This window comes from Lolium perenne, chromosome 7, assembly GCF_019359855.2.
Source record: "Lolium perenne isolate Kyuss_39 chromosome 7, Kyuss_2.0, whole genome shotgun sequence".
Classification (NCBI taxonomy): Eukaryota; Viridiplantae; Streptophyta; class Magnoliopsida; order Poales; family Poaceae; genus Lolium; species Lolium perenne.
In genome coordinates, this window is record NC_067250.2 from 14,600,036 (window position 1) to 14,611,899 (window position 11,864).

The following is an 11,864-nucleotide window of genomic DNA, read 5'->3' on the forward strand; positions in this document are numbered from 1 at the left end:
TGCAAGAGAAACATTAGCTTCATAAACACTCCTTATACAGTTGTACCTGGTATCTATAGAATAGAATAGAACTTCTCCACGGTATCTTAACACAACTATCATCCATGATTACCTTTCCTCGTAATACCATTTTTTTATAGGGAATAGTAGGAAAATATCTACTACTTAATAAGAAAGCAAGAGTATATATACAATGGGTACTCTGCTACTTAAAAAAAATAGTGCTAAAATGTGCGCTATAAAGAAGCAATGCAGTAGCTCATAATTCAGATGAATCAAAGAAGAATCGAGCAAAGGCATACTAAGTGCACGGGACAGCAACGAATGGCATTCCGAAAAAATTACGGACATATACACAATCTACTTTGCTTGATCAAGATATAAATCATTTTAGAGAAGAACTTGCAAACCAATTGCTTGACAAATAGCTTTATGGTAGCCCGTAACCTACGACAAAGGCTCCCCATGACGACATGCAATCCACTTGCAAGAATTCTTTGGTCTTCATGAATAGAAGTTTTTTGCAAGATTTCAGAACTGTCAAGTTGTTGCAAGATTATGTAACATAATGCATCAGTCTTTCCTGTTCCAGATTGTGCTAGTCCGGGATCACTTTAATCTACAAGTTTTTGCTCTAGTGAAATACATCATCTGAAAATATCTAGAATGTGTTTGGATCAGATGTCGTAAACGGGACCGACAACGGAATTGGTTATCAGAGGCATTAGCGGTGTAATGGAAAATTGCTGATTTTGTTTGGTTCAAAACGGAAAGGGATTTGATACCAGAGCGGTAGGGGCAGAAATCCTTGTTGTACATGGGAGCCTAATCAACAAATCGGCATCAAGAGGGCATGGGAGTCAACTGGACAGAGGAGAACGCCGACGTCGCTGCCGTGACACAGAAGGCGGGATGGAAGGCGGCATGTACCGTGCTGGCAGCGGCAGACTCAGCGGAGGTGACAACTACGGCGGTACTTGATTACAGGGCAAAACGAGCGAACCAAACACGTCCCTAATGCCAGCAAATAGGTGGTTCCGTTGCTGACAAAACTTGCAACTATACAAACAAATGAGTCATAGGAAAAAAAACATCATCTTTAGCATCTAACAGAATCCAGTTTGTATTAATCCCTGATTCACAAAAAAATGAGTCATAGTACTATTCGCTCCACCTAATAATTATAAACTATTCATCAATGAAATAAACCGAGAGAAGCAATTGATTTGGACTCAAGAGGACCTTAGAGCATCTCCACTCGTCCCCCCGAACAGGCCCCCGGCGAGCGTTTTTTCCATCCGGACGGCGAAATTCGGCCCAGTCGCGCCCCCGGTTCCTCGTTTTCGTCCGGATTTGGGCCTAAATCCATCCGGCGATCCCACGACATCCCCGGCCCCCCGGGGAGCGCTCGGGGACTCCGGACGAAACGAAAGCGCGCGAAACGGCGAGGAAACTTCCCGCGCGTCTGGTGGCCCCAACTTGTCGGCGAGAGAAACCGATCGTCGTCCTCATCGCATCGTCTTCCGCGCGCTGTAATAAAAGCCTGCCGCCGGTCTGCATTCGCCGGCCACGCGGCGAGTTAATGTCGTCGTCTTCCGCGCACGCATCGTCTTCCGCGCGCACTACTGCCGCCGGTCAGCTCGCCGCGGACGCGTCGCAATCCACGCGGCATTTAATCCCCGCGCCAGCCACGCCTATATACGCCGGTCCGCTCGCCGCGAGGCGTACCCCGTGCTTCACTCTCCCTCCACTCTCCCTCTACTCTCAAGATGGCGTTCTACGACGACGACGGCGCAGCCAACAACGGCTTCCCCCGCCGGTCGCTGCACGCGTGGGAGGGGCACCTCCTCCACCAGGCGGGGTACCCCTGCCCGCCGGACACGAGGCCTCCCGGCGGCGGGTGGCGGCTTAGTGCTGGCGGCGTACCAATCCCGCCGCCGCCTCGGGGCCACGCCCTCGACGTCGCCATCGAGGAGGCGCGGATGACCTTGACGGACGAGGAACGCGCCGAGCCACGCCACCACCCCGACAACTACACGGCGTGGAACTCGTACTTCCTGCGGCGGTGGGAGCGGGAGCTGGCGGCCTACGACGGCCCGCCGCCTCCGCCTGCGCGCAACAACGCCGCGGGCCGCCGACGGTGGTGGAGCGCGCCGGGCCGGACACTCGAGGCCGTCGTCGAGCACATCGAGGGCGGCAACTCCCCGGTGCTCACGATGCCCCCTCTATCGGCATCGAGGGCATCGGCGAGCCGCCGTCGGGGAAGCGTCTGGCAGCCACGGCGCATGGCTGCCAGCTCGTCGTCTTCCGGATCGGCGCCGGTGAAGAGGGAGGAGGCGTCGTCGCCTTCGACGCCGGTGCGCGTCAAGAAGGAGCCGGCGTCTCCGCCGGCGACCAGAGGGCGCAGCAGCGGCGCCCTCGTCATCCGAGAACAGCCTTCCGCGCCGCAGAGCGGCCGGAAGAAGACGAAGAAAGAGGCCGCCGCCGCAAGCCAGCTCGCCGAGGAGGAGGCGAAGCGCGCGGAGGAGGCCGCGATGGCGGAGGCGATCGCCAGGTCGCTTGCCGACATGGAGGAGGAGAAGCGCGCGGACGACGCCGCCTGGGCCCCGGGCCGACGGGCAGCGCGCCGGGAGGCGGAGCAGCAGCGGCGGCTGCCGGACCTGGCCGCCGCACGCCAACTTCGCCGCCCGCGCCGCTCCAACCGCCAACGACGATGTCGCGCGGTACCGCCGTCTGCGACACCTCCATCCGGCGTCGCTGTCCCCGTCATCGACCTCGTGTCCTCCGACGACGACTCGTACCAGCCCTCCCCGGGGAGGGGAGACTCCCGCCAGGGCAGCAGCAGCCGGGCCGCGCAGCCGAAGGCCAACGGCAGCGGCTCCGACGACGACGGCGACGGCGACTACACGGTGTTCTACCGCCATTTGGGCATGTAGAGCGCCGTGTTTTAAAATTAGCGTTTGAATTCACCTAGCCGAATTCGAAATATAGTCGAATTCGGCCTCTATGTATGAACTCCGCCCGTTTTAGTCTAAATATCATTAAATTTAGTCTATATTCACCCGAATTTAGCCGAAGTTTGTCAAGTTTCCGTTTTTTAAATTCGCATCGTCGACTTCGCCTGGGCACGCGGCTGGGAAACTACTGCCCCCCACGCCAAACCTTCCTCCAATCCGGACGAAAATTTCGCCGGATTTGGGCGTGGGGAGCGCCAACGAGTGGGGATGCTCTTAGGCTAGTCATAGTTCGGAGTAACTTAGGCTAGTAACATGACATATGTTACTAGTCTAAGTTACTACATCCATAGTGGGTAGTAACTAATATGTGGTGTCATGTATTGTGTTATTTACTATGGTGTAGACTCAACTTGTCTTGGGGTGTGTGATGTTATGGTAACATAGCTAGTTACCACCTCACTCTCTTTCTTCATTCATTGTCATATCATGTCACCAAAATGTCTTGGATTGTGTGATGTTACTAGCTAAGTTACTCCCACTATGAGCAGTCTTACCATAAAAGTTTGCAGTACAGGGTACATTCCACTGCATCAAATTTCGCAGATGCATACAATCGAACACCTTCGTTGGGGCATCCTCCATGACGCAGAGCTCCTACCCCCACCATGACGCGTAGCTCCCTCCCCTCCTCCAAGGGCACGACCATGGTGAGTTCCCTCCCCTTCCTCAGTCACCTCCGACCCTTCCCCTCTGCGAGCTGGACGACGTGCAGCGACACATTGAGGTGTCAGCCTGTCAGGGAGAGGTGGTTGACCTGCAGCAGGCCTGTCCATGGTCATGCCGCCTCCGCAAGGTACCCTCCCCTCCATCTGCTTCTCTCCCTGGATCCCTACCAGGTCGGGCCTCTTTCTTCTTGACGCTCCCTCCGGCCACTGGCCATCATCCATGGAAGCCACCGGCCATGGAGACAAAGGATCTCAGGTTAGCAAGCCATCAACAATTTCATTTGGTATGTATGATCTCAGGGCGCTATCGGCAGCTGAGGTGTATACCATCACCCCATTAAGCATCTCAAATGCATATGACTAAGCAGATGGGTTATTCTGTGGGGTAGGAACAAACCTGAGGAAAAGGAAAAAAATAAGAAATTGAAGTTGGAAGAAGCTAAAATTGTATAATACGCATGCAGGATTCTGAAGCCTTAAAAGGATGAGCAAATAGGTAAGCAGTACAAGGCATTGCCAATCCAATCTAACATTGACAACAACATGATAAAACTGATGTAGCATGTTAGTTTTAGAGTTCAAGACTGTTAGAAACACCCATTATGTCAGATAAGCGCATAACATAACTAACCATCAAATTATCCAACAAGAGGTAGCCTGCGTTGGTTAGGATTTTTTTGTAAAAGTGCAACCAGAAACCATTCCAGCACCTTGCCACTAACATAGACACAAGCTCCAAATTTAAGATGTGCCATAACGGCAATCAGCAAAACAGCCAGCAGAGGATAATATACCCTTAGGAACAGGGCACACCCCACAGGTCTAAACAAAAATCGTAAGGAAACATCCAAGAATTTTATGTTGTCTCTATACACGTAAAAAAATATGTTACTTGATGAGTCATTCAAGTGCCATGTGTCTCTATACCCGTAATCATCATTCTGAAAACATATATCATGTACTGTGGTTGTTCCAACACAAATCATGTACTGTGATGCAATTATACAAGTGGCTATTGAGCTGCAGATCAAACAATATAATTTTTTATGACAATTAACTCCACATATATTCTTTGTGAAATGAAGGGAACTGGTTGAGATGGCAAACATTCAAAATCATAAATCATGAATAAACAAAAATGGGAATCCTCATTAATTGAATTCTATTTTTACTCGAGATGGCCCACTAATTGAAGACACAACTATTTTTACTTGCCACACACCTGTATGACTGATTGACTATGCACCCAGTTAGAATACATGGAATAGTCATGGAAGCCTGAAAAATGCAGTAAGTGAAGTACTTTGGTTTGCATTACCAACTGCGGAAAAATATAATCCATCCATAGTTTAACAGGCATAAGACAAAATATTTGAGTCAGACTTAGAATTTGGATCCATCAGGGTAATATTTGGGCCCAATTACCTAGATCTAAAAGGAAGTATCAATATATACATACTCGTAGAGCACTTTCTTGATTGGGTCGTAGCGGATCAAAACTCGACAAACAAGTCTACCACCGAGAGCCAAACAAATTAACAAAAAGCTAATAGATAAATCATTTGAAGGGATCATACATTGGCTGGTATACCAGATAGAGCAATGATGGCAAACTCAAAACTGCTTTATATGTGCATTGTAGATAAATAATCAATGAAGCATCAAAGGTAAAGAAAGAAAATATGAGAGGTGATACCTTATCCTTCCTGTATGTAATACAAATCAGTCAATTGTGGGCAGCATCACCCAATTGCGGATACCCTGTCAACTGGATCCTCCCGATGCTAGGAACAGAATGCATAAATACATATAAATCCCCTAAGAAACAGTCATAACGGAACAAACCAAGAAAAAACTTAATCACCTTCATATATCCGTAAAGGTCTCCTACTTATCTGATCTGGATCTGTATCCTTTCCCATCTTCTCATGGTTTTCTTATTTAAGAAGGGTGACCAAGCTTGCACTTGGTGCATGTATGCTGCAATGAGAATATCATTACTCAGCATCATTGTTAAAGCGTTAAATCAAGTATTAGCTAAACCAATAGCACGGTCATCTACGGAAGTCTAATGCAGACAAAATGAAACAAAAGAAAACAGGTCATAACCAGCTCATTGTCACTCCCAATTGGCAGCGCGGTTCTCATATACATGCAAGACTTTTGTAAGCTGCTCCATTGAATGGAGGAAAGGTATGAAATTTCCTTACCCAGCCATCGGGTGTGCCACTACTGAAAATATCTATGTAATGCATGGTATCTAGTCCTTTCTCTACATGTGACATTGTCTCTAGATTTAGTAGTATTTGATTGCGAGGTTTTGTTGCTCGGAAGCGAGGCTAGATCCTTTCAAACCCATTTCCATTCTCTCGTACTACAAGTGCAAAAGCTAGCACAACCTTAATGAAGCAAAACCGGTTTGTCCTAAGAACACATAAGTGCAAGAACTCATCTTGCTCGGGGCTCTGAAGCACCGATACGGCGGTACGGGATACGGCAATTTCAGAAATCAGCAATACGGCGATACGCGAGTATATATATAAAATTAATAATATGCCATGTAAAAAAGACAGAATAATGCGTGAGATGAGATGAAAATGCTGCCCCATTTGTAGCCTTTCCAAGTCCTCACTGACCCAATTGATCCTGCAGATGCCAGGCCGGTATCTCATTCCCTCACCAGCCCCAGCAATCAAAGCATCAGCGCACATCGCGCAACCCAGCAAGGCAGCAAGCAGCAGCAATCACGCATGGATAGCACAGCAGCCCAAACGTCTAGGTGTCCAGCAGATCATCAAGCAAGCAGCAGCAGCGCAGAATGCAAGATGGGAGCAAACAGGGAGGAAGCATTTACTTTGCTGATGGCGATGTGCGACGGCGGAGGGGCGAATCCGTGGGCGTAATAGAGAACACATTCGTCCTTTTTAAGTAGTGTGATGTAGATGTAGATAGATAGATATTCTTGAAATTTGGTTATCATCAACCACTCTCACGTCCTTTTACTTGTTTCCCGTGTGGATGGTGTTGTAAGATGACATATGTTTAATATATGTGCGGTAAACTTCAAAAACATCGGCAACCATTTTTTCGGTGGCTGCGTCTAACCACTTAAGCATATCCCCTGAACCAAACAGTCCCTACCAACGGTCAGATCATCGCACCATATGACATTAGTCCGGTAGTCCCACCTTCACTTAGTTTTGCAATGATCCCCCCAAAAGCACAACGCAGGGCCATATCCTCTCTTTTTTTTTATCCCGTGTTCTTCCCCAATCACCATCTTTTCATTTCGCACGGAGGCGGCTCCCGGTGACGTGCGATGACTTTGCAGCGCCGAAAGATTGGACGTTGCTCTGTACAAGTTTCGATTTGGATTCTAAAGTTGTAACCAAATCGTTTCTTCATTGACTGGGTGCACGGATCCATGGATGGGGAGTCCAGATCTTGCCTAATATTTTGGAAACCACTTATTTTGGGTTCGTTTTTTTCTCAGATTTTGAATTGAAAGTAATCATTCATGTATATGTGTGGAAAGGGGCGAGCAGTATATTCGTCTATTAGTTTTTAATGTTGAAGATTTTCCTGATCTTCTTCCTTCTTAGGTTTTGGATTCCAAGTAGGTAGAAAAAAAACTTTCAAGATCTTCAATGGTGCAAATCTGGAGAGCGAATCTGTTTGTTCATCTGTCAAAGCAACTAGGGATGTGTTGAAGAATTACTAATATGCTAGATTACACGGGTGTTTGCAGAAACTGTGTAGCATGTGGTTGGTGGGGGAGGAAGACTCAAATCTGAACGTTGGCACATGATCCGACGGTGTTGAGCAGAAATTTTCAAATTTTCAGAATCTGGTATGTTTTCACCTGATACACCCCCCCTATAAGAAAACCTTGATACTTCAGAATTTCTCTAAGCTTAACTGATGCTGGCATTTATTGAGACGTTGGAAAATCTGAAGTTTGTAAGCTAAGCTTCTGGTTGAATTATAATGACGTAGCAGAGCCGGTAAACTGAGCTTCATATCTCAGAGTTTGTAAACTAAATTTGATATCCCAGAGATTGTGAACTAATTATTGATGGGTAATCTTTGTGATGTGTTGTTTTTGGTTTGTTTGTTTCTACTGAACTCTGTGAATTACCCCTGAAACAATGTTTTGGGTTTTCTTAGGCACCTTGCGAAAAATCATTGAAGGGAATGAGAGCCTTTTTTATATCTTATTATTCACATTTTGATATAGCTGCACATCACAAAATGTATATCTCTGAAGACACAAGTTGTAGCTAAGAGCCACTTTTAGTATTTTTTATTCACATTTCTATATAGCTGCACAACACAAATTTAAAATTTCCAAGACTACTTCTGCACAAGTTGTAGCAAAAACTTCAAATCTTGCTAACTGAGAAGAAACTGATTAATCTGCAACACTGCGTCTCTCGGACGCCAAAAATGACCACCATTATCATCTGCTGCTGGACCTCCAATCCATGATCGCAGACCGGAGCGAGTGATTCGGTATCAGACTCCTGCTCTGCAACCTCAGGTTCGTCATCGGCGACTTGTCCTTCATGCCAAGCCACATCTCGATCGCCTTCCGGTCGTACGTGTACCCGTCGGAGGCGACGACAGGATCCACCATCACCTCCTGAAGAATGGGGCAGAGGAAATGGCCTGGAGGAGCCGTGGCCGCTGATGCTGACCGGACAAGACGAGCGGCCCTGGCGGCGACGTCGCTTGATCCGTTCCAGCGCTGGCAGAACGTGCTCGTGCAGCCCGGGCCGGTCCCTGCGCCGCATCTCGGCGCACCGGAGTGCCAACACGGCTAGCTCCTGCGCCTCTTCCAGCGGCCACTTGCCGCCGGTTGCGTCCAGAATGTCCGTGAAGGCGCTGCCACCGTCTTCCAGCGCAGTCTCCACGGCGTGTGCGAGCCCCAGCGGCGAAGTTCTCCCCGTTAGAAGCTGCAGCACCACGACGCCGAGTGCGTACACGTCGGACTTGGCCGACACGGCGCCTGTGCGCTGGTACTCCGGGTCGATGTAACAGAACGTGCCCACCGGCGCCGTGTTCTTAACCATCGTGTGCTGGCCTTCTCCCGTGGCTCGGAGTGGCAGCGCCGTGGAGAGGCCGACGTCGCCGACCTTGCTGGCGAGGTTCCGGTCGAGCAGGATGTTAGCCGGCTTCAGGTCGCGGTGGATGATGGGGTCCGGCCTGGCACTATGGAGGAACGCGACGGCGGTGGCTACCTCCCAGGCGATGCGGATGCGGTCGTACCAGGCGAGCGGCGGCGTGCCGTTCCGGCGGTGGTGAAGCATGTCGTCCAGGCTGCCGTTCTCCATGAATTCATACACCACGCAGCCGTGTTCCGGGCAGGCGCCCAGCAGCAGCAGCAGGTGAGGGTGCCGGATCTTGCCAAGCACCTCAAGCTGTAGCAAAAAAGATGCACAGTTGTAATACAGAAGTTCAGAAAACAGAGTAGTTCAGAGAACAGAAACAGATGCGTTGTTAAAAACCACATCTTAACTCGGGAGAGTCTTGATATTAAAATCATCCCTCGGCTCAATGAGCAGATACAAAAGAAAAATTGTGTGTTGCCAAGTAAAATATAGTACCTCCTGCTGTAACTGCTTGGATCCAAAACCTTCAAGGGAGTTCAGAACTTTCACCGCTGCAACCGTATGTGGAAACTTTGCCCTGTAGACTGTTCCATATGTTCCCTTGCCGATCACAAGATCACTTGAAAACGATGAAGTCGCCGCTTGTAACTGTTCCCATGAGTACCTATTATACTCGGTAAAAAATCGTCCGGCAATTTCCTGTCCTGTTTTCTTTTCGACGGCACTTTGGTGATCACCATTAGTCTGTATTGCTTCCCTTTCAGAAGAGTCTAGGCTGGTTTGAGATTCTGTTTTGGTTACATTATGTTCTTCTCTTTCCATTTTCCTTACCAATCTCCTCACCATATGTTCTGTCATGTCGATCTCTCTGTGCTTAATTTGCTCCTTGTTGTGCCGAATTCCCAAGGTATCGCATACCTAACAGCAAAGATATAACAAGAAGCAAATAAGGCATTGTAGGTCACTAGACACTTTTAATTAGTGTTTAAACCTTACTTTCTGAGGGGAGTCAACCGATTCATTCTGATCAACTTCATGAAGCTTCTGAAGATGTTGCAGCTTGACTTTGATATTCTCAATTTCAAGCTTCAGGTCGCGCTGTTTGCCAACAAAGGTTAAAGGACAAGGACAAACATGTTAGCTTTCATGTATTAATATTTTGCTTTGGCCGTGGAACATACCATTCATCAGACGGAGGTGAACTCTCCATTATCTAAGGAAAATAGAATGAAATACGAAGTATCGTTTTTACTTAGAAGTTGAAATTGCTACCTGCTCAACCGAATGGTTCAGGCTCGTTGCAGTATCTGAAACTGATGCCCGCAGATCAGTGCCATCCAGGGAAGTATCTCTTAGAAAGCTCTTTTGAATTGAATTCCCACTGCTGCTGCTGCTGAGCTGCGTTTCCGATGTGACTGAGTGTGAATTCGTAATCAGGGTTGTGCCATCATGGTAAGAGATCTCGCTTCCAGTACTGTCTGAAGGGGTAGCTCCCCTGTTAGACAACTTGTTGACCTGTGGCAGTGTGTGATCATGCTGAGATGACAGAGAAGCCTGGTGGAATGCCACATTTTCTGTTCCATTTCTGTGAATCCAATCTGCAGTAAAAAAGAATAGTTACTACACCAGAAAATTTAAGTTCCTGTTTTCTGAGGCAGGTTCCTGAGAGTTTGGTAGTTCTACTTATGTGAAGCTTCTCATCTAAATAGAGGGTAATTAAGACTAGTTACATTATTTTTGCACGGACAAATTAATTGTATTCAGTTGATGACTGTAAAAAAATCACAAATTCTCGAAGACAACTTTCTTTTTTCACAGACTTGAGTATTACCTGAGCGTGCACTAGAGGATAGGCTTCTAGTGCTAGGAGAAGAAACAGTTGAAGAAGATATAGACCTAGGTGTTTCACAGGTATCAGATGTAGCTGTGTGCACGAATGATAGTTTGCCTTTTGAGATGATGTATGCTGTACAGAATCTTGGAATGCATTCAGAGATTTTGGATGCAGTCTTGCTTACTTTGACCTTCCTGGAAGTAGTTGATAATGTTAAACCAATGATCAGTACTGCAGAATATGCTTTCATCTCATATAATTGCAGACTATCTTCCTTTTTTTTGTATAAAAGTGTCTCTTAGTGCACAACTAATGAAGCCACACCACCACTATTTGGGTAGATAATTAATAAAAACGTTCGGCAATGATAAAGGAACAGGTAACGACATGCAGTACTTAATGCCTTTTTTGGTGGACAACTGCTCATCCTAGAGTTTCTTCAGAATTCAACATAAACGTCCAATCAGGTAGTTTCAGTGCAAGTGCAACGTTCAGCGGTAGGCTCGTAGCTTGGGAATTGATTGCGAAGAATAGTCATCCTACCAAGTGCTTAAGCTTTTCTAACTTCTTTTTTTCATAGTACACCAGCTATAATCCAAAAAGTTTTTCAAGTAGTAGGTTAAATAATGTTTCAGATTAATACTGAGACATCAGTGAAGAGAATATACCTTCGGAATATGCTTTTCGATGAAGAACCTAAGACCAACTTGCCGATATTAAATTTGTCGATTTCTTCGCTTATAGCAGAAGGCACATCTACAGATTCAAGTAAAACAGCTTCAGCCTCCACCTGTTCATCAAACGGAGTAAAACACATTAGTATCATATATCATGAGTTGTTAAATGCTAAACTATTCAATTGCCGCAAGCCAATTAACCACCTGTCTTTGAGCACACATCTTCTTGAATGGAAGCAACATATTCCTTGCTTGCCATTCCACCTCTTCCCTGTATGCCGATGCTACATCATCTCGCACTCTTGAAATCGGGACGTAATTGCCCACTGAAAGAAGATGAAGAATAGCAGGTAAGTGTTCTGAATATTCCGTAACGAACAGTACCTATAGCATTGATTCAATATTGTCCAAACCTAGCACAAACAAAAAAGGATCCAGAATTCGTATTCATCTACCTAATAATGCAGTACGCCGAAGGACAAACTCTGCAGTCTGCAGTTGGTACTCGGGTAGGTGTAGTCTTGTGACACTGACAGCTAAAATAAGTTGTTCATGGATGG

General features: G+C 47.0%; 1 long non-coding RNA gene and 1 pseudogene across 1 annotated transcript; one reads left to right on the plus strand and one right to left on the minus strand.

Moving 5' to 3' along the window:
- Positions 1-6,879: 6,879 nt before the first annotated feature.
- LOC139834116 (uncharacterized) lies at positions 6,880-7,785 on the plus strand. The gene is made up of 2 exons (XR_011749484.1): positions 6,880-7,158; positions 7,285-7,785. It is a non-coding gene; the product is annotated as an uncharacterized lncRNA (long non-coding RNA).
- Positions 7,786-7,956: 171 nt separating this feature from the next.
- On the minus strand, positions 7,957-11,864 carry LOC127311363 (U-box domain-containing protein 35-like; annotated as a pseudogene).